Genomic DNA, 17,311 nt, shown 5'->3' with positions numbered 1-17,311 from the left:
CCGACTCCTAAACGCGTGTGTGTATCGACAGCTGCAGCGCTTAGCGCTTGCCTAGTGCAGAGAGACGAGAAGATGCAGCACCGCGTCCGCGAGCCCTTTATATGGAAAAAAATCGATTCGTGGCCGTTGAGAATCGATTTTGAATCGACCACATTTTAAAAAACGATTAATCGAAAAATCGATTTTTTTGCCCAGCCCTATATTCTGATATGAATGTTCAGGAATTTTCACCAGATGACAATCTGTGTTTGGTTGATTTTCTTGAGGAGTGCACAAGAACAAAGCTGAAACATTACTTTTTTTTTACTCGAAGATGTTTTAAACAGAAAAATCCTTTTAGGGCTGAATTATTTAGGAAAAGCTCTTTCTTTAAGTTATAAATAAAATAAAGATAACTGGAAACACTGCAACTAAACCCAAAGAATTCACAAGATTTCTAAAAAGAACTTTACTGTACTATTCTCTTTACAATGGTATGTAATATGACAGTCCCAATCATGGTAATTAACGTTGTGCATTGCTGTTTGAGCTGCATGCGCTGGAGGTGATCACTGAAGTGCTTTGCCACCGCGCTAATTAACTTAACCTAACGCATTCTATATGACACACCAAACATTTATACATTAGTGCTGTCAAACGATTAAAATATTTAATCTCGATTTATCACATTAATGTCGTAGTTAACTCACGATTAATCGCACGTTTTTATCTATTATAAAAGTCACTTTTTCTTTTTGTCCCATTATTTTTTTCCCCTCATTTTAATGCTCTCATCAACATGGAAAAGTGGATCGGCTTGCTTTGTGCAATTTTTTTTTTTTTTATTGAAAACAACATTGCCATATACTGTAGTGTTCAATTTCACACTAACATTCTCACTTGGAGCAAATAATCTCTCACACAATGTAACACGGTCCATCAATAAAGGGTGAAAGAAATACTGACAAGGTCCTGATATTGATGAGGGGCGGAGAATTCGCATCATCTGTGTGTGTGTGTGTGTTTGCTTGGCCATCATCAAGTGGTGTTTCAGACTGGACGTGCTGTGATGATGATCGCTCAGTTCACAACGATAAAACACACAGACCACTTGGTCTTGTCAATGGGACAATTTGGCAACTTTTGGCCGGCTCGCAAGCTGAAACGAGTGTGTGCGGCACAAAACGTCCTCGCGCTGCACTCTGAAACACATTCATTTCAATGGCTTGCGCCGTGCAAGGACGTTTTGTTGCTTCTTTGACCAAAGCGCAAGCGTATGTAGACCGTAAACAAAACAAACGGCTTTGTGTGGATGACGAGCGCGAGACGCCAAAATGGATCAGGACGCATGCCGCGTCCTGTTGCAAAAGCATGTGAAAAAACTACAAAGTTTGCTAGGACAAAAAGACCGTTAATAAAAAAAATTAAACGGATAAAAAAAAAAAAAAAAAAAAAAACGCCGTTAAAATGGGTTTGCGTTAAAGGGTTAGTTCACCCAAAAATGAAAATTAAGTCATTAATTACTGACCCCCATGCTGTACCAACCCCGTAAGACCTTCGTTCGTCTTCGGAACACAAATGAAGATATTTGAGATATATATGAGTTTATTCGACTATTTCTTTTCTTCCTTGTAGGCCAGAACGAGACTTCCTTATAGATTTCCACGACGCATGCGTGAGAATTGCGATCTGAAGTAGTGTAAGCTGGTGTGAGCAGATCGCAATTCTCGCGCATGCGTCGTGGAAATCTAAGGAAGTCTCGTTCTGGCCTACAAGGAAGAAAAGAAATAGTCGAATAAACTCGTTGTTTTTGTTTGTTTTTTCGCACAAAAAGTATTCGCGTCGCTTGATAAACATATAGTTGAGCCACTGTAGTCACTTGGGATATTTAAACATTTTCTTCATTGACTTTCTGGGCCGTCAAGAGGCAGTCCCTTAGGAGCCAATGTGGTAGTTATACAGCTCTCAAATTTAATCAAAAATATCTTCATTTGTGTTCCGAAGACGAACGAAGGTCTTACGGGGTTGGTACAGCATGGGGGTGAGTAATTAATGACTTAATTTTCATTTTTGGGTGAACTAACCCTTTAACAAGTAATGCAACTATTCGGTATAACATGCAGAATTTTAATTTTGGAGTGAACTATACCTATACCAGATTTAAAAACATATTGCATTCGAATATTCAGGCTCATAAAAATCTAATATTCGTTCATTTAAATGCCGTTTAACGAAAAAGACCATTTCTGATCAATCTTACGATTAGGCAATATACACAACAAGCTTACAATATAAATACAAGAAACTTGTCAACTTGCTCCACATGGCCTCCCAGTGCATTTAATTAACGGCGAGTTTGTGCTTGGGGTGCCACATCTTTGAATGCACTATCAGAGCAAAAGGTGTCTTTCATAATGAGTGATTTAAATTTAATTTCTGGAAGGCATCAGGGAAGCTGCAGCCGATTTGATCGTGCGTATCCGTGGATGAGAGTTGGAGGTGGTGAAAGAGTGCTGTGCTGCTGTTAAATGTGTGAAGACTTCAAACAAGTCACTCATCTCTGTCTGTCTCTCTCTGTCTATCTACAGCAGTGACCCTCGTACCGTGTGATCAGCGTAGCCTGCGCCTGAGCTGGTGACTTCTCTCTGGACCGCGTGAAGGCAGCTCTTCTGCTGAGTGCTCTCAGTGAAGATGTTTGCGCTCAGATAAGAGACTCTTCGAACGAGAGACGAAAAATGTGAGTCAATAACCTGACAGCTTCTTCCATTCAGTCCCGTCATAATTCCTGCCGGGTAATAAAAGCTTAATCTCCAAATAATGTCTGCCAAATAGGCTAACGGCTTTATAAAACGTGGGGTTTGTGTACGTTAGATCATGATCACGTCTCTGTAGTCTGAATGCTTTTATTACATTTTTCACAGCAAAAAATATTTACTTTGAGAGGCAGTACTGCAAAACATGGTGATTTGGTGTCTCGCAGGGTTGACACCACGTCACAACAAAAATGTAATGTATTAAATCAGTTAGGGCTGGGTAAAAAATATCCATTTCTCGATTTTAATTGATTCTCATTTTTATGAACCGATATCGATTCTAAAATCCCAAGAATCGATTAGTCATCCTGTTTCATCCCACATCCCATCCAATAAATCGCAAATTGTATAAATTGTTACTATTGATATGAAACAATGTCTCAATTTCAAACTGCGATTTTCTTACGAAATTCATAATTACTGTTTTGGCTCAAGAGAAGCAGCAGCGCATGATCTTCTCTTCCGCCTTAATATCAATAACAGTGTGAAATACACATGAATGAGCATCTGAAAGCGTGTTAAAAGAGTACAACTTATTGAGATTCGTATCATGTCACATGGAATCGCTCTATCAGTGTTTAGAAAGATGTCGGTAAAACAGCGTCATGTAACGTCACGTTTACCTCGGAAAAACCATATCCAGTGATCATAAACTCGTTAGTCAGCTATATGGGGTATTGCAGAACATGCATGAAGTTGGATCTTCACCTTCAGCAGAAAGGACTTGAATGTTGATTCATCAGCAGTCAGAAACAAACTAATGAGATGTTATGTCTTAATGTGATGACAGCCAAATAAATGCATGCACAAAATATAATAATAAAAACAAGTCTCTTAACTAATGCTGTAAACTATGCGAGTCAGTTGTAGCTTATAGACTTCATTAGCCTGCTTGAAGGTAAAAATGAACTGATTTGTATACAAACACTTAAATTACACTTAAATGTTTTTATTGTAATGAAGTTAATGAAATATAAACATTTAAATGGTGGCTGTCATAAAAACTTGCCAGATTTATTCAAACAATATGCATTAAATATTGAAGAACATTAAAAACTATAATGAATATATAATATGGTGCATATATTTAGCAAGATGCTCCTCTCTAGAGTTAATTTTTCTTGTGGACTAACGAGTTTACGGTTTTTCTGAGGTAAATGTGACGTTACATGACTTTTTTACTTGCGTCTTTCCACGGTTGAAACACGGAGCAATGTCTCTGTCTCTCAAAATGGGTTGGACAAGGCTCGCGTCGAAACTTCATTCTCGCGTTTAGGAGTCGGGACATGAAGGAATTGTCACTTGCACAATCGGGCCAGCATTGCATCATAACTAAAGTTAATCTTTTTCACTTATTTTTAAGTCCTATCAGTTTAAACATTCAAGCTGAGAGAGTTTATGGTATTGGGAGGGGCGGATTCAGAACACAAGACAAAATAAGACACCGGTTTTACTCGATTGTGCTATTTTGGTAATAATTGGGAGCCGAAATCAAAATTCAATTAATTGCACAGCCCTTCATTCATCAACTGAAAACAGCATGACTAATCGATTCTTGGGATTTAAGAATCGATATCATTCATAAAAATGAGAATAGATTAAAATCGAGAAATCTATATATTTTTTTTACCCAGCCCATGTGTAAATAATACAATATACATATAATAATTTATTTTTGGTATTTTTTTCAAGACTTGTATGTGTTGTAGCTGTTGACGCACCGAACCACGTGAAGTTCTACATCCCCACTGTATTTTTAGAACAATACATTTTCTTATATAATATCAAGAAACTTTTCGCAAAGCTTTCGTGTTTCTGGCTGTGTCTCGCTCCTGCCCCGCTGCGCATATTTCTGAGGAATCCCAACTTTAGAAACGAGTTGCAGAAGCTTATTTTTAACCGTGTCCCTGATCTTTTCAGGCTGAACTTAATCATTTGTGTTGCGCATTTCAGTGTGGATCTTTTTTGATGGGTCTTCTTACAATTGCTTTAAAAATAGACTTTTTTAGAAGTTTAAAACTGTACTTTTAAATGTCAGTGATTTTGCAGGTTGGAGGAAATGCTCATCGCTGACAGTGTAAATCTTAAGGATCAGAAAGAGGGTGCAAAATGTTTGTAAAAATCAAAAAAAGAAAAAAACGTAAGTGGGGGAAAAATGAATGATGAATCTGAAAGCTATAGTGTGTTAGGACCAACACTTAAAGATCAATCTTTAAAACATGCTCGCCCGACTCATAATTTAGGACAGAAGAGAATAAATCTCTTTCTCAGTTTCTCAGTGTATAATGTGGATATGTTTGTTAAATGCACAGTTTCAGGACCTGCTGAACTGTTTCCATCTTTGCTAAAAATCCTTTGATCCCCCCTCTTGTTTGGGAGGGTTTAGTCTGTTTGGTTTATGTATCCTCAGTTAACTAAAGTGCACTTTTAAATTGTATGGCAAATAAAAACAGTGTAGTTCCCAGTACAATATAGTAATCATGCTTGAACGGACGCTCATCCTGTTATTATCTTAGGCTGATGATCTATAGGTTAATGCCCAGTGAAAGTCTTAAACTATTGCATCTATGTGAACATTGATGTAATGGGAGATTGTGCTCTGGATGTGTGTGTCATAAAACCTCAAAAGTTTAAGGTCGGTAAGATAACATATAAATATATATATAATTTTTTTAATCACATGGCAGTTGCTTCAATGCAGTTAGTGGTGTGGTCCTGGTCAAGACAAACTCTTGAACTCCAAACTGAATGTTAGAATAGGAAAGAAAGGTGATTTAAGACATTTTGAGCGTGGCATGGTTGTTGGTGTCTGAGTATTTCACAATCTGCTCAGTTACTGGGATTTTCACACACAACCATTTCTAGGGTTTACAAAGAATGGTGTGAAAAGGGAAAAACATCCAGTATGTGGCAGTCCTGTGGGCGAAAATGCCTTGTTGATGCTAGAGGTCAGAGGAGAATGGGCCGACTGATTCAAGCTGATAGAAGAGCAACTTTGACTGAAATAACCACTCGTTACAACCGAGGTATGCAGCAAAGCACTTGTGAAGCCACAACACGCACAACCTTGAGGCGGATGGGCTACAACAGCAGAAGACCCCACCGGGTACCACTCATCTCCACTACAAATAGGAAAAAGAGGTAATTCTCCAAAATTGGACAGTTGAAGACTGGAAAAATGTTGCCTGGTCTGAGTCTCGATTTCTGTTGAGACATTCAGATGGTAGAGTCAGAATTTGGCGTTAACAGAATGAGAACATGGATCCATCATGCCTTGTTACCACTGTGCAGCTGGTGGTGGTGGTGTAATGGTGTGCGGGATGTTTTCTTGGCACACTTTAGGCCCCTTAGTGCCAATTGGGCCTCGTTTAAATGCCATGGCCTACCTGAGCATTGTTTCTGACCATGTCCATCCCTTTATGGACACCATGTCCCCATCCTCTGATGGCTACTTCCAGCAGGATAATGCACCATGTCACAAAGCTTGAATCATTTCAAATTGGTTTCTTGAACATGACAATGAGTTCATTGTACTAAAATGGCCCCCACAGTCACCAGATCTCAACCCAATAGAGCATCTTTGGGATGTGGTGGAACGGGAGCTTCGTGCCCTGGATGTGCATCCCACAAATCTCCATCAACTGCAAGATGTTATCCTATCAATATCGGCCAACATTTCTAAAGAATGCTTTCAGCACCTTGTTGAATCAATGCCATGTAGAATTAAGGCAGTTCTGAAGGCGAAAGGGGGTCAAACACAGTATTAGTATGGTGTTCCTAATAATCCTTTAGGTGAGTGTGTGTGTGTGTATATATATATATATATATATATATATATATATATATATATATATATATATATATATATATATATATGTATGTGTGTGTGTGTGTGTGTGTTTGTATATGTGAACTTACTTTTCAGCAAGGATGTGTTAAATTGATCAAATAGCAATAGACCCCTTTTGCGCTGACGTCACGGCGCTAGCTGGAGTAAAAACAAAGTGAAAACTGGAGGCGGCCAATACAAACCAGCACAGATTCGGCTACATAATAAGGAGCTTATATTATTGTTCCTATTATTAAATGTCATCTTGTTGTGGTGTTTGGTCCAAGAATTGATGAAAAATTAATATGCTATATCTGGAATTTTTATTTCTAGAAAATATTCACATCATTAAAATCGCACTGTGTGTAGACGGCTATGGGTCGGCCAATCTGGTTCCGTCCGTTAAAGATAACTTTTGGAAATAACAATCGCGGTCCTGGACACTTGAGTGACCTTACACATTAAGAGAAAATCGGATTTTCTCCAGTCATTGTTAAAAAAACAAACTAACAATACTTACTAACTAGTGAAGCGGCCAGAGGGATCGTTCTGCCTCCACCTAAGCTCCGCCCACAAAAAAAGTCACCATGTTTACCAACTAAAAAAGGGGTCTATAACATTTAAAATGATCATGTGATCATCAATGATCATCACACTGAAGATTGGAGTAATGATGCTGAAAATTTAGCTTTGCATCACTGGAATAAATTAAATTTTTAAATAAAATACAATACGAAACCCTTGTTTTAAATCGTAATACCCCAAGTAACCCTAAACTTTTGAGTGGTAGTGTATTTCAAATCACAAATAAAATCTTGCACTACTTCCGTCAGAAATGGTTTAAGATAAAATCGCACTAAAACAGTCTTTTTCAGGCTGCTCAAGTCGAGTGCTTCAGTGTAAACAAATTAAGGAAATTGGCCATTTACAGTCTTATTCATAAATGTACAAAACTGCACTAGGCAGCAAACATTTTCTGCTACTCTTTAGGGCTGTGTTCATGAGTGTTTGTTTGGATCTGCGTCAAAAATAGTTGACTTGTTTCTGCTTGTGCCCTTTTGAAGAAGATCAGTGTCCTCCAGAGGACGTGTGCTGCTGTGAGCGAGTTGCGACGGGTGTGTGCAGCGCAGCGGCTGTTTGACAGGAGACAGAGAAGGGTCAAGGTGTCTGTTGGCGCTCTTGTGTGCCAGTGTATGGCTACTGTGTCAGCGCAGGGCACACCGCCGCACACGACAGATGTCTCTTGTGTGCCACAGGAGGCTTGCTTTAGGAGCAGATGGGGAAGAGTGGAGAGCTTTTTTGAGTGTTTCACTCAATGGGCCACATGAAAGCCTTTCATTGTCTTGTTTTTTGGGTATCATGTACTTCCCTCTTTTCTTCATGAGCTTACTCTCAACTGCTTTACCATATAGTCTCCCTGATACACACATGCAGGCAGAGCAGATTACTTGTCCCTGTTCTCTCCAGCCAGGTCCCTGTTGGCTCGGGGTTCTCAAACGTTCAGATGATTAATGGGCTCAGAAATCTGAAGGCGCGCTCTGCCGCCGCCGCCGCCTCCTTCTCATCCATTCCTCCCATCCCCCTTGTTCTCCTCACTCCCCTACCCTCCCCAATCCCATCCGTGTTTGAATGCAGGAACACACACAGAAACAGCCACCAAATGCTGGTGAGGGTCGTCCCAGCCTCTCAGAGTTGTGCTTTGTCACTCGGGCAGCTGCTGTATTGTCTCAGGCGGTGTTGGGGAAGGCACGTGCTCTGGGTGGAGGGATTGCTGCTGGTTGGCCAGGCTCTGGCTGCAGAGGGCTTCCTGACAGAATGTGAAATTGGAGGATGTCTCTTCCTCCCCCAGCAATATACACAGCCTAAAGACATAGAAAACGTACAGATTTCCCAAACACACCCCCACACACTTAAAGGAGTGGTTGAGTAATGGGATGGGGCAATAAAAGTGAGTGCAGATGGTCAGGCTGGATAGTTTTACCTGGAATGTGAGCAATTAAGGTCAAAGGTTAGGGTTCCTGTCCCCTCTGGTGGGTTAGGAAGCATGGTTTGTGTGTGTGTGTGTGTGTGTGTGTGCAGAGGCCAAATGTCCTCCCTAATTGAGAGAGATACCTTCATAATCAGTTTGTGAAGACGTTTGTCTTCACTATGTTCAGAAATCAGCCAAATCTGAAATTGCTGTGGTCTATCTAAAAATATTCAATTACGATTATTTTTTAAAATCGGCTTTGAATGATTCAATGACTCATTCATAGATACTTGTTTCATTGCTGGATAAATCTTTTTGAATGAATGATTCAATGAAAAATGGAAATTGTCACTTGTCGCCACCTACTGGTGTAATGTAATTTAATACAAACTTCAAGTTATCACAAAGTATCAAGTTGCTTTCAAAGGTGATTTACTCGGAACACAACCTTTGGCATTAGCACTAGATTCGTTTGCACTTCGTCATAATTCGCGCAGTTTTTTCTTTTACTGCAATAGGGCTGCATTACACTCTAGCGCCACAGCGCAGTAGCGGTCAAATCACGATATTGCACGCCCTTTCATTAGGTCAAGTGAGATCAAACGACTACTCGACAAAGATATTTGTCAACAATTTTTTTTATTGTCGACAATGGCGACTAATCGTTCCAGCCCTAAAGTGAATTCGTCCCAATTCGCATACTATCCGTCCTAAATGGTATTCGAAAATAGAACTAGTCCGTCCCAAATCGTGGTATGTTGAAATGAGTGTTTCAAAGAGACCCGGATGGTCTCTATATCTGGTCAGAATCCGAAGTGCAGATCGATGCACACTCTAACGGCTGATATTGCCCACAACCCATCGCACGTTTAACAAATATTCGGTTACAACTACAAACACGAGTGAAAAGTGTAAAAATAAAGAAATAAATAAACTACTGACATGGACGCGTGAGTCTGGCAGTTGTGTTGAGGTTTAAATAAAGGGGTTTGAGTGATTAATTATCATTCTCTAACCTGACCAATGTATTTATTCAATGGTGGCTACTTGGGATGGAACGCTACATGTATACGTATTGAACCGAAACGGTACGGGCGTCATGGTTCGGTGCACAAATTTACACGGAGAATACACGGTATAAAAATAAATAAAACTTGCGTACACTTATACGTTACTTGTTCGATACGCAGGTTACCATCGGCTAGCTCTGAACGCGCGTTCACTTCAAACGTTGGCTAACTTGGCTTTGTCTGGGCATCCTTGCTTTGGACTAGCTTCGAACTAGACGCGAATTTGCCGCTCTATTCACGTTTGGTGTGACCATTCGTCATATTGTACATTCGTCATATTCCTCGGTGCACTACTCTTACACATTCTACATTGATTAAAAAAGAAAATCGAATGTGTTTTTAATGGTAGTATTATTTTATTCCGAAATCAATTATTTATAATTCAGATGAGAATAATGTTAGATTGTTAATTAATAATTTTAATTAAAATGAAAGAAAACAAATATATTGATCTGAAATATAGAAAAATAATTTTAAATTAATTCAGGTACAATTACCAAACGCAAGGTATCGCAAAGTATTTTTGACTTTTATTCATTTAATTAATAAACGAATTATATAAAACTATTGTCAGTGCACTACAAATAAACTGGTTCTATGCTTTTATTAATAAAACTTATTTAAAAAATACAGTGCCTTCCGTGTACCGTTCCACCCCTAGTGGCTACATTATATTGCATCTGCAGCAGCATTGAACTGGAACTTTTTTTTTTTTTTCTCAATTCAATTGTTCAACAATACAAGCATTTTCAAAACGTTCAGAATCAAATGTCCAAAGTTCAATTTAACTAGTTTCAGGTGTTTAAGTCTGAGGTTTTTTATATTCAAATGTCCTTGTTCGGGCGCCACTCTATAACGGTGGTCGCCGCCCTAACACAAATAAAGAAAACTTTGTGCGCCAGACAGGATAAAACCTGTCAATTTAAATCAACCCAGGATAGCCAAAAAGTAACCACCTGTTACATCACAAAATTATAGTAATAATCCCAGAAAAATGGTAATAAAAGGGATATTTATCCGGAAATTATATACTGTTCTTCATAATAATAATAATAGTAATAACACAAAAAAGAGAAATGGAAATAAATAAACTAGCGGTAGCAGATCTCTTTTTCGAAATCCGTGCAGAAAACCTCCGTGTCATGCACATTTGCAGGCAAGAAGCCGTTAGATCGCATGACATCTTCAACACTTGGATAGGATTGGCTCGTCTTCAGAACAGCTCAAGATCAGTTTGTCTGGAAATGCAACGAAATCCGCAACGCACCAGACTTAAAACACCAGAAGCAACAGATTGAAAAGCGACCGTCTTTTCCCGTTAATACATTATGATCCCAACTTGGCACACGACTCAACACACACACAAACGGATAACACCTCTTTTCAATTCAATTCAATTTTATTTCTATAGCGCTTTTCGCAATACATATTTTTTCAAAGCAGCTTTACAGAAAGTGCATTTCAGAAATGTACATGGAAAATACATTTAGTTAATCATGTAATAATTTAGGGCATAACATAACACCGGCGTTGAGTCGTCTCTTCTTTTCAGGTACAACCCACTTCCTTATATTCAACTTCCTTCTGTAATTAACGTTAATTGAAATACTCCACCCATTTACGCAAAAAGGAAAGTGAAAGTAAAACAAACAATGTTGTGACTCGTGGCACAGATTTTCTTCACTGTCACATCCTTTTGATTCTGGAACAATTTGCATGTATAAATGAAGAGTTCAGATGCAAAAGCCTCTAAGTGCCATTTGAAATTTTCTTCTAGAATGATAGTTTTTATCAAGCTTGTATATTTAAGTTCAGTGATTTCACTTAAATGACAATGATAATTACCTATTAATTGTCATTTAAGTGAAATTACTGAACTTAAATACACAAGTTTGATAAAAAATCATCATTAAAGAAGAAAATTTCAAATGGCATTTAGAGGCTTTTGCATCTAAACTCTTCAAATGTTTATAAAAATCCCATTTGTTTTATTTCATATGTTCGGAAAAAAAGTATGAAGATAAATACTGTAGCTATTCTTGCGAATATTTATTTTTAAATTACTTTAATTATATTCACTTAAAGCTTTTTCAGTCATCTTGGGTACAAGTTTTGAAATTTTCCTCTGGACTCAAATAAGAGTAGATTTTAAGATATATTTTGATCAAAAAAGCCTTATAAATATTGATATATAATATTATATATATATTGATATATATATAATTTTGATATATAAATCTTGGTTGTAAATGAAAAGCTTTTGACTTATTCAGCTTTGATAGTCACTGTAGTGTCTCTCTTTTTTATGTCCCCTTTTGGCATCAGTTTTTTTTCCGTCTGACCTCCTACCAGTTACAGGCGTTCACAAACCTGCACTTTTCCCTTCCACTGTTCTCTCTCTCTCTCTCTCTCTCTCTCTCTCTCTCTCTCTCTCTCTCTCTCTCTCTCTCTCTCTCTCTCTCTCTCTCTCTCTCTCTCTCTCTCTCTCACTCTCTCCACCCGTATTTCCCCTCCACCGTGTGTGACTGTAACCACTGTGTAACTGGGTGGTCCTCAACTGGATAGAAAGTGATAGAAAGTGAGGTAAAGGTGGCAGAGAGAGAGGGGGTGGAAGGAAATTAGCCTGAGTCACGATTGTGTGTGTGTGTGGACAGATGGTGGGATGATGCCATCAGGGGAGGAGAACGTTGATGTAGTCTGTAGGTATAATAGGGAGTGAATGAGAGGTTGTCCCATTCTCACACAAACATTGTGTAGTTCTGTGCCAAAAGGATTAGTTCACACAAAAAATTAATTGTGATTTACTCGCGCTCCTGTCATTCCAAACTCCTGATTTTTCCATTCAGTGAAAGTAACTCCAAAGCATCGTACACTAATTAAGTTGACTTAACTTAAAATTCCAGGTCAACTTGTTTGTTTGAATGTAAACTTGTAATGTTTTCTTGGTGTATCTCAAAGAATGTGGGTTTATTGAAAAAGGTGTTTTGCTCTAGTTAACATCAAAACAAGGTTATGAAATAAAGCTATAACTGCAGGCTTGAAGTTTTGTTCTGACTTTTAATAGAAACCAGCAGCAAAAACTCTCTTTTTATATTTGGAAATGGAAATATGAACAATGTCAAACACCACAACCATACTCCTTAACTAGTAAATTAATACGACTATTAGGGCTGTGAAACGATTGATCACGATTAATCGCATTCCAAAATAAAAGTTTGTGTTTACATAATATATATGTGTGTAGTGTGTATAATTACTTTGTATATATAAATACACACATATGCATGTATATATTTAAGAAAAATGTGTTATTAATATATCAAATATTTATGTATAATATACATTTTGTATAAAGTATATACATGCAAAAATTTCTTAAATATTATATATATAAATATATATACACACACACACACACACACAAAGTAATTATTCACACTAGTACACACACATATATTATGTAAACACAAACTTTTATTTTGGATGCGATTAATCGTTTCAACGATACCAAAAAAGCTCAAAGTACTCAAGTCCAAGGCAAAGAGAAGGCTGAACTGAAAAGAATCTGCAGATTACAGGTCTGAAGCATTTCTGAAAACCTTGGGTTGTCATTATCTTCAGTTACAATAAGAATCCACACTTTTATTCCCGTCTGTCTGTCTGTCATCAAGTGTCCTAAAGTAATAAAGAATAAATCAATATCACCTTACATTAACCCATCAAGTTTTTTTATTTTCTTTTTTTTCTTCATTTGAAGCATAAGACATTCTAAACATTATTTGTAACATTCCTCCCATCCAATAAATTGAACTTTTTGATATGAAACAAGCTGATTTAAAATTCTGTCACTTATTATGAATTTCAAACAATTCATATAGTACTGGCGCTCTTTAATGTGACATGATACACACATGAACTGATCATCTCTTCCTCTTTACTACTAGTTATAGCACATTTATATTTATATACAGTGCAAATGACTGAAATTGATCATTTATTATCACGTAATCATGTTTGATGTGAACCATGTAAAGATGTTTAAAAAAAACAGCTTGAGAACAAAGATTTTCAATAGTAACCTGTTTAAGAATGCAATCATTTGTTTTTATGATTTAATTTTATAATCATTAGTCACTTGATTTATCACGTATCCATATTATTATTATTATTTGATTTACATTTATTAATTTTATAATTTAATTGTTATTATTATTATTATTCATGTAATTGTTTTATATTTTATATTACTTAAATTACTTATTTCCTTGCTCTCGCAATGCTTAATGTTTAATCTTATGATTGTGTTGTTTGAAAATGTTTGTCTTCACGAGTTGGAGATAAAATAATGTCTCCATTTCAAGGTTTTTAACGTCACCGGACGATGTTTTGAAGCAGTAAATATCCAATGTTTCTCACTGCTTCTGCTCTTCCTCGGCTCTCTGTCAAACTCTTGTTTCAAAGAGTCAAACTCTTGATCTTGGGGCTGATAGAAGACTTATATCTTCTGGCAGGGATTCTGCACCCCTTGGTTGAATATATATAATATTTTTGGCATGGAGATCCATCCGATCTAACATTTTGAGACTGTTTAACACATTGTTACTAAATCAGTTTTGAATTGATAACCATAAATAAATTCGCTGTCATGAGGACTTTTAGTCACTCATGGTTATGTTGTCGAGGCTTTCAGCAGAAGAATTAATAAATCATACTCGCCTGACATGTTTTAAGCAGTGAAGATAAATCTTCATGGCGAAACAAGGGAAGAATCTGCTCTCTGAGATTGGAAAGAAAAGACATGATGAATGGATTTGAAATGTAGTGCTCTTTTGTGTTGCATCTAAGTTCTTCTTCCTAAAAACAGTCTAGTCAGCTTGTGTACACTTGAGGAATATATTGCCTTCAGCTTCCTGCAAATAAAAATGCCAAAGGGCTCCGATAAATCTATATCTTTGAGGTATAACTTTGTCTCCTGACTGTGATTAACAGTTTACCTGCTGATAAAGATTAGGTCTGAGTAAAAAAAAATGACGAACCGATACAGATTCTTAAATCTCAAGAATTGATTAGTCATCCTGTTTTCATTTAACAAATGAATGTAACATTGTATCGCGCATCCCATCCAATAAATCGCTATAATCTTTGTGCTTTGTGACTATTGATGCTAAATAAAGTCTCAAATTACATCCAAAAACAAAGACTGATGAGATCGCTCAAGTTAAGCAGCAGCACATGATCTTCTCTTCCGCCTTAATAGCAATAACAGTGTGAAATACACATGAATGAGCATCTGAAAGCGTGTTAAAAGAGAGTACAACTTATCGAGATTCGTATCATGTCACATGGAATCGCTCTATCAGTGTTTAGAAAGATGTCAGTAAAACAGCGTCATGTAACGTCACGTTTACCTCAGAAAAACCATATCCAGTGACCATAAACTCGTTAGTCGGCTAGAAAAATTACCTCTAGAGAAGACCATTTTGCTAAATATATACACCATAGTGCATATTCATTATAATTTTTAATGTTCTTTGATATTTAATGCATGTTTGAATAAATCTGGCAAGTTTTCATGAGAGCCACCATATAAATGTAAGTGTTAACTTTATTGTAAAAATAGATAAGTGTAAATTTAAGTGTTTGTATAGCTACAAATTGGTTAATTTTTACCTTTTTTGACCTTTTTACCAATATTATAGTGGGCTAATGAAAGGCTGATTTATTCTTTTCTTTTGCGTCGGATTTATTCTACGGCGAACCTTTACACTATAGACTACTCGTGGGTTTTCATTTATACTTTTGCGTTGTTGTCTGCGTTAACTCGCAATTACACATTCAGAGGGAGAGTGTGAAACCCGGGGAGCGGTTTTAGCAGATCAATCACTGCACTTATGGTTTTGGAGAGGTGCCCGTCAGGGTATGCCAAAGGGTACACGTACTACGGCGAAGTTACGGCATAAGTTTGATACAGAAGTATAAATTGGGCTGAAGCCTATAGGCTACAACTGACTCCCATAGTGTACAGTATTAGTTAACTGTCACCGTCCCACAGGTGGGACGTTTGCCACTATATTTTTAAAACAATAATATCTTAGTAAATACCTTAAATAATATTGACAAACTATATATCATTTGAAAGCTTACAATCTCTAGTTTCCATATTTGGTGACTGATTTTCAAAATATATTACAGAGGAGCCATAATTTATCAATATAAAACAAGAATATTTTCATACTCATAAGGCGTGTTCAGACCTTTATTTTAAAATAGCAGTAAACATGAAAAATCATGAAAAAATGGTAGATACCTCAGTTTGTTTTCATGCCAAAAGTTCAAAAGATAGAATCCATTCAATTATTTTGGAAAAAAAAGGTCTGAAAAGTTTGAAATATCAAGAAAAAAATAATAAATTCACCATTTGTGACGTGGCAGCTATCTATGACTTACATGCGTGTTCTTTGTATGTGTTTCTTAGAGGTTCAATTCATATCAAAATCTGCCAAACTTCCCATGCTACTTCTGAATAGGATCTCTACTTCAGAAATTGTATGAAAATTGTGAAAATAATGGTTCATATCACTCAAAACACGAATGGAAATACAGGCGCCCTTATATGGGCAGTAATGGAGTCTGATTGTGCCCTAGTGAAAAAGTTTGGTACTGCGCTCAAACAAAATCTTACTGAAAGCTCATTTTTTGAGATATCAACCTAAAATTTGAAACACAACTTGTTCAGATTTTTGGCTTTGATCTTTCTGCCATTTTAGAGTAGCCCAGGTTTTGAAAATATATATTTTATGTAAAATATGAATAATTAATATTTTTACATTGTACATTTCCATAAACTCAAACTTCTATAACTTTTTTTCTGTTTCACTTTCTTAATTTATTTCACTTCTACAAAAATCTGCCAAATGTCTTCTTTAAAACAAGACCAATCATATGTCTATATTCCAAAGCATTCTTGAATTACAACCATTTAAGTTCGAAATGTGCATTTTCATGTCTATTCAAAAAAGGGGGGGTGACAGTTAACAGGTTAAAGAATGGTATACGATGTTAAAAATCGGTCAAGACGGTAGGGAAGTTTTAAAAAACTCATCCCGCCCCTCCACACACACACACACCCCTCCCCTCTGTGCTACCTGATCCCTGAGCTATGTCACGTGTGAGTTCACGTCAACGCAAGACAAGCAACACATGAAATGTTCTACCTTTTTGAGTAATTGTTATAACAGCAAACAGCGCATCTTGTTCAAATTCCGATCGGCTCGAACAGAAACCGCTAGGCATACTGAAATATATTCAAGCACTTCAACAAATATAATTACTTTGACCCGCGATCGGCGATGCTAAACGGCTAACATTGCCAATGCCGACTGGTAGCATGAGCATGTTGTCAAACTGATAAAAAGCTATTTCTGTAACACACTTCACGACATAAAAGTATAAATATATGTTTGCCTGCGCAACAAAAAGTCAGCCGTGTCAGCGTCGGTTTTCAGTCCCAGATCACCCTGAAGCTTTCTCCCAACGGTCAACGGTGGTCCCTATATTTATCCTACTTAGTCCGGCGTCACATTTTTTTTTTATCTCCGCTCTTTCCTCCACTTTCTCTTTCGTCCAAACTTTACAGTAGGGGCAAGCAGGG

At 37.1% G+C, this 17,311-nt stretch overlaps 1 protein-coding gene across 1 annotated transcript in view; it reads left to right on the top strand.

Annotated features, from left to right (window-relative positions):
- The window catches only part of brd4 (bromodomain containing 4), a 76,086-nt gene that overhangs the window by 7,574 nt on the left and 51,201 nt on the right, over positions 1-17,311 (top strand). Inside the window, exon 2 of the mRNA XM_039685692.2 lies at positions 2,568-2,716. The gene's annotated coding sequence lies outside the window, so the exon portion shown is untranslated. The remainder of the gene's footprint in view (positions 1-2,567; positions 2,717-17,311) is intronic.

This window comes from Pimephales promelas, chromosome 3 (genome assembly GCF_988280905.1).
Source record: "Pimephales promelas chromosome 3, fPimPro1.hap1.1, whole genome shotgun sequence".
Classification (NCBI taxonomy): Eukaryota; Metazoa; Chordata; class Actinopteri; order Cypriniformes; family Leuciscidae; genus Pimephales; species Pimephales promelas.
The sequence above is the reverse complement of the archived record's forward strand: the minus strand, read 5'-3'. Positions and strand labels throughout refer to the sequence as shown.